Below are 5,375 nucleotides of genomic sequence, written 5' to 3' on the forward strand. Positions count from 1 at the left end.
TTCTGGCATACACTGTATTCAAAGGTGTGCACAGACATATAGCCAGAATAGTTGGTGGGGGTTTGTTTTCCATGCGTTCACAGATGAGATTTGAGGCCAGCAAAAGACAGGCATGGTCTATCACAGGCTGTGCACACAAAAAGGTCATTGTCATTCACCTTCTCGATTGTTATATTCTTCCTTAGATCTCTTTTGAGTCTTACTTGTGTTATCCTGGCCTCTTCAAATGCTTTCACTCTGCTCCACACCTTTGTTCGCCATCCAACTCGATCTGAAGCAAGGGTTTCTATATCTTTTGGAACCATTCCAAGTGACTTCATAGTAGTCCTTATGCTGTCCATAAACCTTTTTTAAGTTTACATCGATAGCGTTTCCCATCTGCAAGTTCACCATAAAACAGCTGTTTCGGCATGCATTCATCTGGCATTTGAACAATATGGTCACACCAATTGGTTCCTCAAAATCATTGCTTTAATTAAGGTGATTGCCTGCAGATGCAAGGACATCTATGTTTGGAGTAAAAACACTCCATTTAATTTTTAAAACGCGATGAAGGCATTTTTGGTGGAATTGTTCTAACAGTTTAAAATGTCTTTCATAACATGTCCATCTTTTAGAATAATACAATAGGGATGGTAACACAAATGATTTGCATAGAGCCAGCTTTGTATTCTTATTTATATGTCGCTGGCACCAAACGCATGACTCCAAGTCGCCGAATGCTTTTGCTGCCCTTTGAATTCGCAGCTGTATTTCTGTATCAAGATTTCCATCATTTTGAACAGAGCTTCCAAGGTAGACGAACGAATCGACAACTTCACAATATATGTTTATTGTGATATATATTTTTCAGTTGAACAATTGCTTACAAGTCACCTTTTTATTTACACCTTTACCATTTATGAAATCAGTATATTTCTACGGTGATCTTATAAACTAACAAGATGAGCTGAGTTTAACCCAGGGCACTGGTGAGAGCCACTGAAGAGCGTTAATGTAAATGTGAAATCATTGGTGATCTGACGAGTTGTTTTGACTGCTATTTCTAGCAATATTGATGCTGAATAGCGCCCTCAGTCGCTTTAGTGACATACATTTTTGCCTTTCAGTCGAACAATTGCTAACAAGCCATCCTTATTATATATGTGTGTCTGTGTGTTAATGCTTACTTTTGTGTTAGATACAAAAATAAATTTAACATTAAACTGAATGATTACTCGATACTTTTCAGCAGGGTATACATTTGTTTTCTTCTGCAACGAAAATTAACTTCAATATTTCGGCTCGGTCGAACTCATCAGTCAACAATTCACTTAGGCGTTTCTGGCTCTATATCGGCTATTTTAGATTTGTTCTGATTTCTGAGATTTTTTTTCCTTGTATTAATTGTATATGTAGATGGATGGCTCAGAAAAATTGTTTCAATGTTTTTTTTTTTCCAGCCCTTTACATTCTGAGTTCGAGTTTCGCCGAGGTTAATTTATCATTTATATATCCTAGGTCGATAAAATAAAGTACCGGTCAAGTAACTAGAAACGAAAGTATTAATTATTTCTTTTAAAAGTTTCTGATCTTTTCTTTAAATTAGAAACCATTATTGATTGTATAATGCTTCAGATGGTGTTTTAGCTTTCAAATGACGCCACTCTGCTGGCTAGGCGAGCAGGCCAACAGTTCCCCCCCCACCACCACCACTACCAGTACCAATCAAAAGGGGGACTGGAGCAACGACGAACAGAATGCCTTGCGGTATCTCTTTCGGTTTGTTATGTTCTGAGTTCAAATCCTACCGAGGTCAAATTTACCTTTATCACTCCAAGATGACCGCATAAATTACCAGTCAAGTATTGGGGGCTGATGGTATCGACTGCTACGGCCCTTGCTTAAAATTGCTGCTGTTGTATCTGTTTTTGGTTTCAAAGTTTGTCACAAGGCCAACAATTTTGGAAGAAGGGTGAGACGATTACATTTTTAACATCAATGATCAACTGCTACTTATTTTATCGACTCTGAAAGGATGAGAGGTAACATCAACGTCACCGGAATTTGAACTCAGAACGTGAAGCCAGACGAAATGTCGCTAAGCATATCGCCTGGTGTGCTAACAATTCTACAAGCTTAGAAATGGACGAAATGCCGTTAAGCAGTTTGTCCGGCATGACAACGGTTTTGCCAACTCACCTCCTTCCCCGTTGTAGCTTTATTAGAAGCAAAAATCAATCATATATTTATATTCTGAGTTCAAGTTCCACACAAGTCAAATAAACTTTGATCTCTTTGGCTTCGATTAAATAAATTCCAGTATTGGTGCCATATAACAAATTCTTCACTCCTCACACATTTTCTGAATTCGCGCTTATTTTAGAAAGAATTGTTAATTTTTGACTTTTGTGGAATGTTCTGAATAGTATAGATTTGTTGCCCAGCAATGATTTCCTCTCTAGTTTTATTTGTGTCGTGGTGTAATTCATTGCTTGTAATAGCTGCAAGAAGAGCATAATAAATCATTAGAGAAATATCATATTTATATGGCTAATACAACAGTTGGAGTCTTGTAGTATATAACTTCAATTTTTTTATCCACAAATCACACACACACACATATATACATATACATACATGCATACATATATATGCATACGTATATCTGCATACACACACACACACACACACACATATATATATATATATATATATATATATATATATATACACATACATATAGATGGAACAGGGAATAGATGGAGTAGATGGAACAGGGGCAACTGAAGAAGGGAAATATTCTTTAGGTTGCATGTCTCGTTTCTCTGTTTGCTTTTTTTGTTGTTCGAAAGAAAAAAAGTTCTTTTTCTGTCTTCGTCTTTATGTTTTCGTCTTACATTGTGTTTAACATTTTTTGAGATGTCCTGTACCCATATATGCCTGTATGTATGCATATAGATGTATGGATGTACATATATGTATGGATATATACATATATTTATATATTATTTATGTTATTTTATATATATATATATATATGGGAGAATTTACGAAAAAAACAACAACAGACGAGGACAGGTGGTGTAAACAACAAAAGGATGTATTAGTTTGACGCTCGGGAATAGAGAAAGTCTTTGACGTTTCGAGCCTACGCTCTTCAGCTGAAAGCAACACAGAAAGAAATAAGGAGAAAAACAAGGAGAAAAAAACATAAATGTAGTGGTCAGCAATCTATCATGGTGTGTGTGCTTGTGTGTGTATTTATGTATGTATGTATATGCATGTACAAAAAGATATATACTCCCTCTCACAAAAAAAAAAAAATAGCCAATGAGAAATTACACTACATTTTACCTTTTTTTTATTACTTGTTTTAGTCATTTTTGATTGTGGCCGAGGGTTTTAGTTGACCAAATTGACCCCAGGACTTATTATTTAAAGCGTGTTATTCATTATATCGATCTCTTTTGCCAAACCGCTAAGTTTCGGGGACATAGACACACCAATATCGGTTGTCTTGCGAGGGTGGGGAGCAACACAGACAAACATACACACACACACACACACATGTTTACACGACAGGCTTCTTTCAGTTTGCGTCCACCAAATCCACTCGCAAAGCTTTGGGAGGCCCAAGGCTATAGTGGAAGACACTTGCCCAAGATGCCACGCAGTGGGACTGAATCTGGTACCATGTGGTTGAGAAGCAAAGTTTTTACAACACAGCCACGCCTGTGCTTAAAAAACAAAACGAAACCAAGATATGAACATTTTCGCTTTATACACAATGGTCTTAGATATAAGTTCTCTCTGACATAATTTGCAGAAATTCAACATACGCAAAGATGTTGAATGTTGCTGATGCCTCGGTGGCCTGACTACATTTGTAGAGTAGATAACAAAGCCTGAAATAAATTCCTATGCTTTCAACAGCATCGTATTGACAAAAAACAGAATACCACTGACACGGTTAAATTTGGCAGAAGATATATATTTTGCTAAAATATCCTGTAAGATTTATCTTTCTTCCAAATGAACCAAAAATTTTATCAGTTTTTGTAAATATTCGTTGAATGAGCAAATATTCATTAAACATTTCCAAATGCTTATATTATTTTTATCTACAAAAAAGAGGGAAGAAATTCATCAATCTTTTTAAATATTCATAAGCTTATTCAATAGTTCAATTTTATATCTGGTCCACATCAGACTGATGAAAAAACAGAATTTTAAAACTGTCTGCTGGAGTTATGAGAAATTAATGCTAAATTATAAAAATAAAATATCGCTTTTAATTCTATTTTAATTATATTATCAGACACAGAGAAAAAGAGCTTGGAACGTTTCCAACAATGATTTTTTTTTTTCTCGTACAAAGTTTATGAAGTGAGATATGAATTTACATTAAATAAAAAAAATAATAATAAGAAATCCTGATGAAACTAAGAAAAAAGTTCTCATTGCTCATGATGGTGGCCATTGATCACGATTCTCAGATAAAATGGTGAAGCGATTGAACAAAGAATGACTGGAAGAATGTTGGAGATGCTTTGGTAGACTTCAAGCACACACAGCGATGATTAAAAGTAGAACATGAATTTATTCATGTAGTTCTTTCGTATGTGAAGGCGTGTGACCTAGTGGTTAGGCTGCTTACGATCGCTAGATCGTGGGTTCAATTCCCTGATTTGGCGGTACTTTGTGTTTTTGAGCAAAACACTTCATTTCACGTTGCTCCAGTCCCCCTTTCGATCGTTGCTCATGATGGTGGTAGTGGTGGTGGAGTGTGTTACGTTCTGAGTTCAAATCCTACCGAGGTCAAATTTACCTTTATCACTCCAAGATGATTGCATAAATTACCAGTCAAGTATTGGGGGCTGATGGAAATGTCGGCTTGCTCACCTAGCTAGCAGAGTGGCGTCAGAGAGACAGACAGACAGGCAGACGGATAGATAGATAAATAGATAGATAGATAGATAGATAGATAGATAGATAGATAGATCTTATGCTTGTACATATTGCTTTATTTTAAGGATATAAAAACTTTCACAACTCTGCAACATTTGAGTAAGTTATTAAGTTGGAGGTACGATAACCTGGCAACATTAATTACTACCCATCCTAAAGGCACAAGTCTCTTTTCTCTCAGGGTGAGGTCATTATAGTGTTCCACCAAAAAATTTTGCTGACAAATGAGTAAACTGAATTTTCATGTTAGATAATTTGTTTAACCTATTTTCCAAGTGAATGAAATGGCATCGTCACATATATGGATACTAGTGCGAATTGAACCAGTAACAAAGTTTTATAAACGATACATCTCGTTAGTAAAGTTTGTACTTTGCAACTAAAAGGTATCCTATGTGATCTGTTAAGTGTCTTTATATATATAT

This window comes from Octopus bimaculoides, chromosome 21 (genome assembly GCF_001194135.2).
Source record: "Octopus bimaculoides isolate UCB-OBI-ISO-001 chromosome 21, ASM119413v2, whole genome shotgun sequence".
Taxonomy (NCBI): Eukaryota; Metazoa; Mollusca; class Cephalopoda; order Octopoda; family Octopodidae; genus Octopus; species Octopus bimaculoides.